The sequence below is a fragment of the Pangasianodon hypophthalmus genome, chromosome 10, assembly GCF_027358585.1.
Source record: "Pangasianodon hypophthalmus isolate fPanHyp1 chromosome 10, fPanHyp1.pri, whole genome shotgun sequence".
Classification (NCBI taxonomy): Eukaryota; Metazoa; Chordata; class Actinopteri; order Siluriformes; family Pangasiidae; genus Pangasianodon; species Pangasianodon hypophthalmus.
In genome coordinates, this window is record NC_069719.1 from 27,228,603 (window position 1) to 27,243,509 (window position 14,907).

At 36.7% G+C, this 14,907-nt stretch overlaps 1 long non-coding RNA gene and 1 other non-coding gene across 2 annotated transcripts; one reads left to right on the forward strand and one right to left on the reverse strand.

Moving 5' to 3' along the window:
* Positions 1–747: 747 nt before the first annotated feature.
* On the forward strand, positions 748–820 carry trnat-ugu (transfer RNA threonine (anticodon UGU)). The gene has a single exon. It is a non-coding gene; the product is annotated as a tRNA-Thr (tRNA).
* A 905-nt stretch (positions 821–1,725) lies between these two features.
* On the reverse strand, positions 1,726–5,959 carry LOC113534208 (uncharacterized). Its single transcript, XR_003403481.3, has 3 exons — positions 5,735–5,959; positions 4,627–4,782; positions 1,726–4,130 (listed from the first exon to the last, which is right to left on the reverse strand). It is a non-coding gene; the product is annotated as an uncharacterized LOC113534208 (long non-coding RNA).
* Positions 5,960–14,907: the final 8,948 nt, after the last annotated feature.

The following is a 14,907-nucleotide window of genomic DNA, read 5'->3' on the forward strand; positions in this document are numbered from 1 at the left end:
GACTAAGTGTTCAGTTAATACAAAGTATTTATTATAGCTTATATGTATAGTTAACTAAATAAAGCAGTATTTGCGGTGTCTTGTTTGTAGTGAACCCTAGGGCTGTTTTAGAGTCGACTCCGATTCTGATTCCGGATGTTCCGATCACAAGGAGTCGATTCTGGAGTCGACTCTGATTCTAATTCCAGATGTTCCGATCAGATGTTTCACTAATCGCAGTCTGCTCACAATTATGGTGATCAATTTACTTCGTCTGTATGCAAACGGAATTGATTTCATGCTATAAAATCCTATCTAAATCATAGCGACTCTTGGAGTGAACGCTAAGGCTGTTTTTGGAGTCGACTCTGATACTGATTCTGAACTACAGGTGTCGATTCACGTAATAAAATTCGCCTATCGGTAAACTAATTGCAGCCTACTCATCAGTGTGGTGAGGGAAGAGGTAGGTGTGAGTCAGAAAGTGACAGTAAAATCTCTTACTCTATCACTTTATTTCGTTAGCATGTAAACTAGAGTGGAATCAATTGAAGAATCGACTCTTTTGTGGTTGACTCCCAGCCCTTAGCTAAGCTATCGCTGGCCATGAGTAACCCCTAATATAGCGCCATAATATAATACAAAAGTTAAATACAATAGTAAGGTTCTAAAATACAAAAATCAGGTTCTGGGGTTAGGATTAGGGTTAGGGTTAGGGTTATACATGAGCCATGAAGCTATAAATATGTTTCTTCAGCTCGCATACATGGCTCCATAGCTCAGTGGTTAGAGCACTGGTCTTGTAAACCAGGGGTCGCGAGTTCGATCCTCGCTGGGGCCTCAACACTTTTCAATTTTTCAAGAAAAATAAAATACATTTTTAAATTATTACTCGATATCAGATATCTTAGGTTGAGACGGGGCAATGTCACGGGACAAGTTTTAACACTGACTATAGTTGTCTACAACAAACAACAACAAACAAAAGCAATACAAGCTTTTATGGTATTACAGGCTCTTGGTATCAGTGTCAGAACATGAATATTATATTTAAAATCCATATTTATTGCATATTGCTGACCACATGTTCCCATGCCTTGTCCTGGAAAACCCTTTGTCCTGTTCATTTTAGTGTTTTCCCTGCTTTAACACACCCACATCAATCTCAGGAAGGGCTGTTAATGAGATAATTAGTTGAATCAGGAGTTCTCCAGGATCAGGTTTGGGTACCATGTTCTACAATATGCAATAATATAACACAGTATGATCTTTAAATATAATATTCATGTTCTGACACTGATACTAATCGACTGTAATATAACATACAAGCTTATATTGCTTTTGTCTTGTAGTTTTAGTCTTCCCAGGACTTATTTTTATTTTTAAAATGCTCAGAAAAGTTGTAGTTGTGCAATCATTTTAATCTGCTGAATTAAATGTGAAGTTTTAAGGCCATCTAGTGGTGAAAACAGGAGCACAGGTGTGTAAGTCAATATATCACCAACAGGTGGCGCTGCTGCACTGTACAGTAATGACCCTACAGCATTTTCTCACAACTGACAGTGCTTAGTGTTTTTTCCATCACCTTTTTTTTATGACATATACAAAATAAATATCGCTTTATAAATTAGTTTGATGATACTTTTTTCATTTAATGTTTACAAGAAATAAATGCAATTAAAACTCTATACAAAAACTTGCATTTTACAATTTAAAATTTTTCAGAAAGTAGAAAACTTTTTGAAATCTGCTTTCCAAGTTTGTAATTTGTTACTAAAAATATTTAAAATGTATAAAAGGGTATTGCGATGCTCAGGATATCTCAGAAAAGCATGTCATAACATAATTTATCATGATATTGATATTATATCGTCATATCGCCCAGCCATGAGCACATCTATAAGCTGAGGCAGAGTTGAATAAGCCAGCTGAAGCAGGGGTTTGGTTTCAGATATCATATAAATTACAAACATCCATCCAACTGAAAAAGTGTTTCAGGTGCAATCACAGTTTGATTTGTGCAGTTAAAGCGAAATGTCCCCCCATATATTACAATTCATCATCAAAATCTATAATTACAAAGTGTTAAAAAGGAAATGTGGATAAATCCTGCAAGATATCGTCTGACAGCAGGCGTTGGTTTATTACACATTTGGAGATCCAAAAACTGGTCAGAAGATTTATATCACTCTTAGAAAATGCAATGCAAAATGCAGACCCTTTTTTTTTTTTTTTTTTTTTTTTGACACACACTACCACTTTTTATAATAATAACGGTGAAGTAATATCCCTTAAGGGTACACAACTTCAGCAACTCAACTATTGTTGCTGATTGTACAACATGAAAGAAATCTGGCATGTTCAGTAATCTTGGTGTTATTCTCTGGTTAGGACTGTTTACACAGCGGCTCCTGCCCACATGCTGAAGACAGAAAGCACCTGAACTGTGTCTTTATTGGCAATGATACAGGAATCGCAGGATTCCGCAGCTGATGGACAGAAGAGAACATTATTAACAGTCGGCCAGACACATGGGCCTCTCTGAGTGTCTGGAGGATCAGGTTTATACAGATGAAACGTAGAAAAACACAGAAATAATTAAGTTGATTTGAAAAGGAAATCTGTTAAGGAAATTTTTACGTTATGTTCTTTGCTGAAAATGGAAAAGAAGCAAATGTTAAAACCGTTCACACAGTTCCACCTTCTCTTTCAAATCGAGTTCAATCATAACAGCTATGTTGGCCCAACACCACCGCTTTTCATTTAGCATATCGGTCTCTTTCTTGTAATTAGAGTGCGTCAACTTTCTAAAATTGGCGCAAAATAGTAAAAGTAGTTCCGGTTACTTGTGTTTTCTTGAAGGTTTTGTGGTATCCATGCACCATCAGAGCCACACATCTACCCTGGCAGAAAGCACATTACCAAGTCTTCCTTCAGAAAAAGTAGTTCTGTCTCTGAAAGGATGAATTATACAGGTACTTCCTTCACCTACGACTGAAGGATTCATGAAAGGGTTTTACAAAAATACGTTTTGCAACCTTTATTGACGGATATCAATAATTCCCCTTAGACATCCACTACATGAGTTGTCTGTTTTCTCAAAAATTCTTGGAATATTTGTACACGGTAATCGACCATAAGCTACAGATGCTACAGAGCTGAGTTTTGTACCTATTTGCAGGTCATATTTATATGTGTTCAATTTTTGCGAGATCAGAACAAAGCACAAATTCGATACACTAGCTAGCTAAAACACAAGCTTTAAGTTGAAAACACCACATTTTCCTATAAGTCACAATCTGGTAACAAAAAAAAAAAATTAGTTCAATACCTCTAGTACCTCTCATACTGCACATTAGCAACCATCACAAGTTTTAATCCGAGTTACTAAGTATATCCACTTCATAAAAAAGTATGAAATTGATCTGATCAGTAAAAAGCAGAGGTTTTTATCTTTTGAAAGTCTGTCTTGTCTATAAATAGGAGAGCAGTGACAGGATCAGCGAGTGAGATCAGGGGTTCGAGATGAATCTGTCCCCAAGCTGGAAATTGATCCTACATGCAGCTGTTTACTCACAGTTTGAGGTCCGTCCCTTCTTGGTATCATCTCCTCCCCATCTCTCAACACAAGTGAAACCTCCTGTTAGTTAAGGAGGACTCTAGATTAGGGAAGGAGCAGTCGTGTGTAGCCATTACTTGCTTTTTTCCTTCATTCAATGCATTCAGAAATGCAGATTTCTTCAACCATGGAGGTCATTTGACGTGAGCTGAAGGAGCCCACCTGCTTTTCTCAAACGCTGCATGCCTGCTCACATTCCTGGCTGATCAGATTGGCATGTGGAGTCGTTTGGAATCAGGGGACGACTGCTGTAAAAGCTTGACAAACACAAGCATAAAGCAGCAATTAAGAAAATAAACAGTGCTAAGGTCCAGGGGTGGCGTCATCCGCAAACATCAGGTCAACTCCGCTTATGAAACAATGGGAGGTCTATGTTTACAGCTCTGTCCTACAACAGATCCAATCCATTCTCTCAAGAACCAGTTGAGTTATCTTCTCCCACCGTGACAGAAGAATGGGAATCGTCAAGGTCAGCTGTGTGGCACAGAGCATGACGGGTCAACGATAAACATCTCTTGAGTGCTGGATTTCACTGGGGACAAAACAGACAATAGGTTGACCCTTAAAGTTCCAGTCACTCCGACATGCTGACATGTTTTTGCACGTCTTGTGCAAACATTTTATGACTCGCGCACACAATGAGTTCTCGCATCTGGGTGGTCAACAGATAACGCAAACTAAGAAAAACTAAGATATAATTAAGCAGTTAACTTCGTGACTTGTCCTGTGCCATGAGTCAACATCAATTTTGGCTCAAGAGGAGAAGACCTTAAAAGAGGGTTCATTTGCTTTTTAGCATAGAATTAGAAATATACAAAACATGATTAACTGGCATCCATGCTAATATCATGCACCGAATAAGGACTTTCTTTTCAAATAATGGAATTAAAATTATGATTATTTTTAATTAATAATTTACTTTCAGTCTATAATTTGAAAGTAACAGGCTTGTATTTTTAAAGTAACCTCATCAGTCAATATCACTGAAAATAAACAGAACAAGAAAAAAAAAGAATGAAAGAACTTACTTTTCTTCTTCCCATGATCTTCAGCAAATGCTGTTGAACTTCCTGTTGAACATGTGACTTGTGGAATAATCCAAATATTTCACAGCAGAAGAAACGTGCTCATGTAAGAGGGTTGAGTGAAGGAACGAACATCTTTCATAACCTATAATCTTGGAACTTGTGGAAAAGTGCATCATGCATGTTAAATTGATGGCAAAATAATCCACCTTAAGGCATTTGTTAACTGCAAATAATCTGATACAGATGCAAAAAAATGAACCCTGCTGTTTTATAATCTTTGAAGACAGGAGGGCTTAGCCTTGCTAGCACATTTACGCCAGGTGAATTCTTATTAGTGTTTGGTCTGTTTAGTTATTACTCTACTTGACTGGTCACTTGAACTGAATGGATTTAATCCAAACTTTAATAATTCAAAAACAAGCAGCCAATAACTCACATCTATTTGGACCTAATGTGTTGCGTCTGTGGAAAGTTCAGGAATAAAAAGCTCCATGATGCCAATAAGTAGAAAAGTATTATTCTATATTATATAAATAATGTTCATGAAATAAATCTGTACTTAAGGGAGTCTGTGGAATTGAACTGACCTCTTCTTCTTGTTTTATTTCATTTATAATGTTAAATTATTTTTAGTATACTTTCTAATTCTCTGTGCTACTGTGAATTTCCCTCTGGGATGAATAAAGTGACCTATCTATCTATCTGTTTAAAATGGTGGGTGTTTCTTTGTTACAACCATCTTATCACAGACTCAGTCAGTATTTTCTTTCTTTCTCTCTCTCTCTCTCTCTCTCTCTCTCTCACACACACACACACACACACACACACACACACACACACACACACACACACATAGTTCTCTCACTCATTCACAAGTTGTTCAGTATTTTCTCAGGTAATTAAATAAGCTAGGATAGCTGACCAGCTGAAGTTCAATAAAAGTCAAATATTCAATTAAATGCACGACCTAGCTTGCATTAACTTGCTAGCACTGCGTCTTAACTCCATATAAAATTACTGTTTTTTTTAAAAAATAAATAAAATAAAACAGTTTTGTCGTGTGAGGTAACGGTTTGATGGTTACTTTAGCAGCTAGCTACTTATTTACCTGTCAGCCAGGTTGAGGCGCGCGCGACTAAATAAAATAAATAAACTAAATAAAATAAAATAAAAAATAAAATAAAATAAACATCTCCTGTTCTTCTTCTTCTCTGGTAGCTCACCCGTGAGCTGCCAAATCCATCACTCCAAAGTGGAATATATTTTCAATTTTTTCAGCCTTTTCCCTGAAGTAAAGTCTTTAGCACTTTCGTCAACTCTTTTCAGGGGAAAGTGTTCGCTCAAAAACTCACTAGAAGTCTCCAGATGACGTCGCCTGATGACTAATTTGCATATTCAGTGACTCAGCTGGTGATATTTGCATATCAAAATGTTACATGAAGAAGGAAGATTTTCTGCAGACTGATATACTCAGATATCATTTCATCTATAACATGTCTTCTCATGTTAGTAATAAAAATATAAAATATATATATATATATATATATATACATATATATATAAAACAGTAATTTCACTTCATTTATGTCCACTGTATTATCATAAACTTTTAGAAGACTTTAAGCCCCGCCCACTTTGCACAATCATGTTGTTATATATATATATATATCCTTGAAAAGATTATTTCCTGATATATGTCAGTTATGTGTCATTGTGATATACATGTAAATTTAGTTTATAACTCTCTTAAAACACTCTAACTAGAGTGGAAAAAAATAATTGCATTGTATTTGGATTTCTGTTGGATTTTATACTGATAAATGGCATAAAATATTTTTATTTTTCTCAGTTAACGATAAAGAAAAGTTTCTTTTAAAAAAGTCTTTCTCTTGAGAGTGCCTTCAATAATGAAATAAATATTTTAATTCTAACGATATCACAAGACTAGATTTTTGGTTTTATTAAGTACACAAATTTATGCATTTGTTTAATTAGACAAGGCCTCATTTGTATAAATAAATGTAAGTTTTAATACAAAAATTGTAAGAATATTAGCAAAGACTGATTGTGTTATCTACTGGATTTGGTTTGTTTGTTTGAAATGACCCTATTCACATGTAGCATCTTAAAATTCAAGCAAATACAGAATACAGGCTAGGCTAAAGCAGCTGAATGCTAGGACATGATGTAGAACTTTCTAAATGGACAGGCAACATGACTTAGAGACACTTCCTCATCCTGATTGGTTGGATTTTGATGGGCCACATTGTGTTTTTTTCCTGTTTTTCCAAATCTGTTTCTCCTCTGAGCAGATATTTTATTGAAGCTGGCGGAATGTGATGAGGGCTTGGCCAAATAACATAAAAAGTGTCCTTAAAGATTATTGACCCTACCTTTAATATCAAAATCCCAATCTTTCTCTAAGCACTAGGCAGCGTTACTACTAATTCACTGATGGTGAGGTCCGAGATGGGATGATGGAGATGCTGGACATCTGTGTGAGGTAATCGTCTAGACGGCTGCATCTGGAGCCCCTAATGATCACACATTACTGATTCAGACAGGAATGATGGAGCTGAATGGACAGAGCAGGCTCGCCAAACAGTTCAGGAGAAGATGAGGAGTCACCTGCACAGGAAGTGAAGTGAGCGAAACAGCTGCTCATCAGAGATCATTTTGGCCTTGATGGAAAAATGATCCAAGTCATTTTTTTTTTTGGACTCCTTAGTTCCAGCGTTCTGATAAAGAAAACCTTGTTCTCTGATGCAAGATCTAGAAAGGTCACCATCTTTAGCATTAGCATAAAGCCCATTTGGAGAAATTACCATTAACGCTATGGTAGTTTTAGTGGTGATTGCAGAAATAACGGTGGATTTTGCGGTCTATAAACAATATTTTACATAGGTATGTAGCTCAGCCCTAATCATCAAACCTCAGATGGTGAACGAACGTAAACTTCTAGAAACTGAGGGATTAAATTCCGACCCACAGTGGCTCTCGGACTTGGTTATAATGGCTGTAGGAGCTAAAGGACTGTGAAAGGCGAGCTGTGTGTATTGACATCGGCGGTTGAGGCCCTGTGCCAGCTCCTGGTGGTTAAAGACCCGTTTACTTTCTCAAACCAAAAGAAATCCCAGATTTCCTGCGTGTGTCCTGCTGAAGAGCAAAAAATGACCTTCAATGAGCAGCCTGCCAGGTTCTTTACTAAAAGAGCAGTGTGTGTGTGTATGTGTGTGTCTCCAGCATCTTTATTCAACAAAGCTACCATAGTCTGTATAGGTTATATATACACATATATATAAAATTTCCTACCCTCAGGGAAATTGCTGTATTACCATACTTAAAGGCTTCCATTTCAAAACATATTAAACTTTATACGAAATATATGGAACCTCAAGTCAGGATGCATTTTATAGTTACATTTAATCTGGCGCTTTGTTACGTATAAACGCTGTGACAGATCTTTCCTACAATATGGTGCCTTTTATATCACCAGAACAGTTTTTATTCTTCATTTTTTTAAAAATACGTAATTGCAATACATCCACTTAAAAGTGTTCCTATATTTAGTATTTTTTCAAAAAATGTTTTAGTTTATTATTAAAAATTAGGTCTAATGATTTCTCATGGTATTTCTAAACTATATCAGGTTCAAAATCCCCCCCCCCTTTTTTTTGCATATAAATAAGCATAATTTCACATTACTGTAAATATTTAATAATATTTTGAAGTTATTTTTAATAATTTGATGAATTAAATACAAAATTATTCATTCAGTTTAAATGAATCCCTTTTGAAACTTGTGAATTTTTTCCCAAAATTGCATTGATTTTTAACAATAATTTTTGTATGATACAATATATGCTATGTCTCGCTACTGTGTCTTCAAACAAAGATCTGTTCTTTTTTAATGCGGTGACATCATATCCTGGAAGTGACATCATTCTTTCAGTGGAACAACAACACTATAGATCTTGAATTGTGTAGCTCTACTTTTTAATGTCTTTTTTTTTTTTTTTTCATTTTATCCTAGGCTGTTGTCCAACATGTCCACTATATCATGGGAAATACAGGATGTGAACACTGATTAAACCATTTTAAAATAATAAAATATTAAGCATTTAATGAAGCATTAAATATTAAAATAATCTTAAACTATAGCAGAAGACTAAATAATGTACAAAAATTGTAACATTAATCACTAATCACTAATTACGTAGCTACATTACAACTCTGACTAGCAAGTAATGGCTCATGTTTTTTGTATTTTATTTTATTTTTTTAGATTTTTAGTCTCCGCCAGAATAAGACTGGTCATCGCTCTTCAGTTGAATTAACCATTGCCTGAAAAGTTTTTACAACTGGACCACTGAGTATGCTTGTGTAAATGTTTCCATAAGCATCCATTTCTTGTCAGATAAGAATCTGTGTGAAGCTAATAACACTGGTGTGTATGAGAGAGTACATATGAGTGAGTGATAATAACCAAACACGTGGTGAATGAGCGCCACGTCACGATGCTGAAATCTGTTCCGCTAAATATGACCCTCACACAGCTGCAGCTGATTTGAGCTTCGGCCCGTTGAGGATTCGACGTTATGTGTTACTCTGAGATTGTGTGTTGCATGAACTCTTGAGAGAGCAATAACACACAGGTCAGTGATGTCAGCCCCAATTATCTGCAAGTGTTCTCAGGGACTAGTCTATCCCCTAATGTTTACATTTCATAATGATTTATATTTAAAGAAATTCTTAACTCGGTCAGCCTCTGTGCAATAAATATCCCAACATTACTGCTCTTTTTTTACTTAATTCTTTAATTAAACCATTAAAGCACAACACTGTCAGAAGCTGTTGATTAATGTTACATTACAGCAGCTCTGAGACTACGGGCAAGCAAGGCAAATCACAGTTTTACATATATTAATGCGGTTGTTCTTATACATTATAGTCTCTAAAGTAATGGCTCATTCAAAGGTGGAAACATGATCTAAGCCTAATAATAACTGCATTTTAAAAACATGCCATTATTTAGCAAAAAAACAGTCTCCAGTGTCAGAGTTTTGTAGCAATACTTTTTCTGCCATGGGAAAGTGGCCAAAGCAGTTTACACATTTTCCCTGTTTCTCTGTAACACAACAATCTGCATTTTTTTGTATTATTAACTTCAAGAGAGAGAGAGAGAGAGAGAGAGAGAGAGAGAGAGAAACAGAATGTTTATGGAACGACTACTGTAACATAAGTGAACATGAACTAACTTGTTTCACAGACATTAAATGTAACAAGAAATGAACAAAAATTATGACATATTGTTCTTTAATAAATAAATATTGTTATCAGTGGCAAATTGCTGTGGTATAATAGCAATAAAACGCTTTGGGATGTACTGTTGTGTGTACTGTACTGTATGTATGTACTGCTGTTATATGGTGTATAAACTAGTAAACTTCTAACAGTAAAATCTGCTTCATTACACCACTTCATCATTGATTAATTTCCTATAGCTGTTCTAGCGGCTTGTGGAGGCCCATCACCTATGTTGGGTTTTCCTTTAATTTGTCACCGTCTGTGATTTAAAATTTTGTCATGTAGTGGATCTGAATAGTTTGTTTTAGGCCTTTGTTTATTTTTTTTCTGGTCCAGAAATGAGCTCCACCTCGTTTCACTAAAAGGCAGCTTCAGGGGAGAAAAAAGTGTAATGATTTTGCTGACATCATGTAGCAGACATTCACTGTTTTCACTGCAGTTCACCTTACAGATAGTGGAAGGCTCAAAATGACAAAATGAACCTGTAATGGTTTGCGCTGTTTCTTCTGACAATAATGGTCAATTCAGGGACGTATATAAATATAAAGTGTGCAGTATTTCCATTAAAACCTACATTAATTTACAGGGACATTCATTTTGGTAAGGAACACAGCATTCATAAGCAGGTTGCCAGTTGTAGCTGGCTTTCTTCTGGTCCTGGATGCTGTCCAGCAGGGCAAGGAATAAATTATATCAGTTCTGGGAAGTGCTTATAGTGCAAACAAACAGAAATGTGCTAATGGCTGGATTTCTTCACACCCAGCGAACCTCTCTGGTGTGCCCGAGCTAGCTTTGATTAACAGTTGGTGGTCATTTAGTTCCAGGCGTACACACACAAATACAAGAACAGACGTGTGTTAAAGTGGTAGACCGCATAATGTTCTCGGGTGTAACTAAGTAGTGACTACAACAGACTGTCAAGGTGTCACGTCAATATAACAGAAACATCCCTAATGGATACAGTATGGTTTGATGGGAGAGAAAAAAAGGACAGCTCAGAGAGCGAGTTGTTTGCTAAGGTCTGGTGTTGCGAAGATGCATTGTGTTAGGAAAGGCAAAGATTTTGGCGAAGGAAGCCGCAGCAAGCTTAAACCGAGCGCTTTGATCTCGACTCATCACAGCCCGTTCCCCCAGCCCCCATCTGGACTCACTTTTCTTAGGTCTGTTTTGCATCTCCCTCTCTCTTTCTTTTACAGCCTCGAGAGCGGTCGTAAAACAAGTCCTTCTCAAGAGCCATTCCCACTGACCAAGGGCCTGCTCACTGCTGCACAACTCGTGTGTTGCAAGGCAACAAACACAATCATACACCTGGACGTTTCAAAAACACCAATGAGGACCTCATATTAGATGTTTGATATGTGGAAAAAGCATGTGAGGGAAGCACAAAAGCCAAATAGATATCAAGAAAAGACCAAAGTGAAATTTATTATGTTAAAGGAAATGAAGTCAATGAGCCAAGATGTGTTTGTGGTGTGAAGCTTGCTGCTTTACTTTTGAACTGAAGCAATAATGCTACAAGTAAGAAAAACTTACATCTATAAGTTTAGTATTGTTCATGCTGTATGTGTGAATTATATGTCTGATATAATTGCATGTGTAAATAAGGAAACAGTAACATATTGGTACTAGAATAAAGCGTCTAGCATAAAACCCCACCTTTGGGCCACACCTCCTACCTGAAAGAGAATCGACTTCAACATAGAGCTATGACTGTTTTTAGCATTGTGATGTCCTTTTGTCAGTTTTTATACATAACAATGTGTCATACAGTGTCAGAAACCACATAATCAAGTCTCATTGAGATACTGAACACCTCCACAAAGCAGATTGAGGTGAATGTGTGATGATTTATCCACATGGCTCCAGTGCAACACAAAAGAAGCAAAACTCGGGCATTAAACTTCAGGTGCTTTGCTGATTTGCTGTAAAAACTTATGTACATTTTTGGCTGAAATGTTTTAGGCTAAAATGTTATAGCTTGCCTAAGAACCAAAAGAATATCTATTTGCATCTCAGATTTTATTGATATTACATAGATTTAATGTGTTAACAAATTTCTCTATGCTCTATTTATCAGAACTTTGCTAACAAGGACTCTTCATATCGATTCGTAAGACATGAGAAAGTGCAAAGGGCATGTACATAAATGAAGCAAGCCTATGCATAATGAATGTGGCGGTCACTCTCTGGAAAGAGTCCTTTATGTTTGACCAATGTCCTGTAACCGCTTCCCCATTCATTTATTTTTGTTTCCTTCACTCGCTGGAGACAAAGGGCAGGCGTCCCTTGCCTCCCCGGGGGGGTTGGGAGGGAGTGTTTTCACTGCAAACAGGGCCAGATACAGGTGGAGTTAGCTTTGTCCGGATCCCACCAAGCATAGCTTTAGCATGGGAGCCATAATGCCCTGACCTACAATAAATATTCTTCATTTTCCTCTCCTTGTTATTGCCACTGGAAGAAAAGCAACGCCACAGCGGGAGACGGAGGCAGTTCAGATGGTTGACATTCCCTTCAAAAGAGCACATAAACATGGCTTTGTTTTTACTGTTCGAATGACAAATATTATACGTTCAATAAAATGTACGATATTTTGACTGGAGCACGGCATGTAGTACTTGTAAATTAAATATAAAATGTGCTTTGAACGTGTATTTTCTTCAATCTGTGGGAAAGGTTCTTATACACAGCATGAGTTAGCATGTACCCAGTGTATTTGGTGATTACATTAGTTACAATAGTTTTAGTTTTAAAGTATACAAAAATGTCCTACATGTTGCATCTGGTCCTCATTTTCTACATTCAAAATCACTAAGACCACTAAGTGTATTTCCAGCAAACAAACAACACCAGCCGTGCCTCGGATCGATCTTGTAGTGACCACAGCATTGTCTGTGCCGTTTTCTGAAGTTAAATAACAGCCATTATGGAAGAAGAGCAGAAGTGAAACAGAGGTCATGAAAAATGGGAGCACTGTCGCAGCTTGGATCTGCTGGACAGATCTAATTTAAGATGGGGAAATGAGTTGTTCATAAAGATTTTCAGTGATTCTGAATCGATCCTGAGGGCACTGTAGATAGGTGTCGATAGTAGTAATAGGTAAAGTGACTGGATGTTATTTAGCTTTAAAGACATTTCGTCATTTGTCTGCTCTTCAGGACATCTTCAAGACTGTAACACAAGTCCAGGCAACAACTTGATGTACTGCTACTAAACAAGGGATATTTATTACATAGTGGGATGGATGGATGCACTTCTACTTCATCCTACTTGGGTAGTGAAATAGATGACCACTGACCACTCCATCAGCACCATATTTGGACTCAAAGTGGATTGGAGGGATGGATGGATGAATGGAAGGTTGGACTGGATGGACTGGATGAATGAATGGACTGGATAGATGGACTGAATGGATAAATGGATGGATAAATGGACTGGATGGATGGAGGGAAGACAGATTATAAGGATAAATACAGTATGTTGGATGGATATTGTGGATGGATGAATGGATGGAAGATAGATTATAAGGATACATATTTTATTTTGGATGGGTGGATGGATTGATAGATAGATAGATTGATCAAAGAAAATCAAAGGACAAATGATTGAATGAATAGTTTGCCTGGTTGGATGTATGGATACACTGGGTGAATATATGAATCATTTAGCTGGATAGTTTGTAGAATGGGTCTATTGATGAAAGGATAGATAGATAGATAGATAGATAGATAGATAGATAGATAGATAGATAGACAGACAGACAGACAGTCAGTCAGTCAGTCAGTCAGTCAGTCATTCAGTCCAGACAACAACTTGACTTACTACTGCTAGATGGAATGTTGGATAGATGATGGATGGATGGATGGATGGATGGACAGACTGATGGATTTGTTCAGGTCAACATTTGTTTATATCTTTTATGTTCAAAGTTCTTTGTTTTTTTTCTCATGGTAGTGGACAGCAAAAGCATTTCACATGTATGCAACCACATATTTATACCCCAGGGAAACATAATATGATTAAAGGCAACAACAAAGTTCCTGTGGAAATTTTTCAAGAAGGACAATATTTTTGCATTTACTTAAAATATTAGGGGTGCCAGTTAATTTGCCATGTATATTTTGAAAGAACATGCTATTTAAAAACATGCTATTTATTAAAAGATAAATTGTTTCTCTTATTGTTTGAGTTGAAATTTTAATCATTGAGTGTAATGCACATTTTATACAATCATTTCTGCTCATTTTTATGTAAGATGTCAATAATTATGAAGGGCACTGTAGAGAGATAGTCAGACCGACTCTGCCAGCGGCACCTGACGTGGACTAGAAGCCGGATGCATTGTGGCCCAGGCATTCAGGCAGTGCTTAATGTGGAGGCAATTAGATCATTAGTGCACCAGATGGCGGTTACATCACTCGATAGTTATTCACTGATAAGCTGTGAGGAGCGACTCTCGCTTTCTTTTCCTCTCTGCAGTAACTCAGTTTCAGCTCCAGAACAAGCACCATGGTGGTGATAGTGGTGGTGTTCACTACATGTAGATGGTTTATTCTGAGGGTTTTGTGCCCGTTTGTCTGCCATGATAGCTTACAGATGTCATTTCGGATATTTGTGAGGCAGTAAATGTACTGAAGACTTCATTAGTTCTGGTAGTTCTTCATAATGTCTTCAGGATTATAACATAAGTCCAGAAAACCTGACTTACTTATGACAAATAGTAACTGCAATGGAGGATGCACATGGACAACGTAAGGAATTAAACACTTGGTTGTGTGCTGTTATAGAAAAATAATCAGTGATGGGGTAGTGTTATGAAGTGGAGTTACTGGTACTACCCTGAAATCGATAATTTTCCTCATATACCACAGCAATTATATTTATTAATAAATGACATCATACTTTTTTATCCATTTATATTTGTTCCATTTTCCATTTAATGTTGTGCTATGCCCAAAAAATAAGTTATTTCCCATT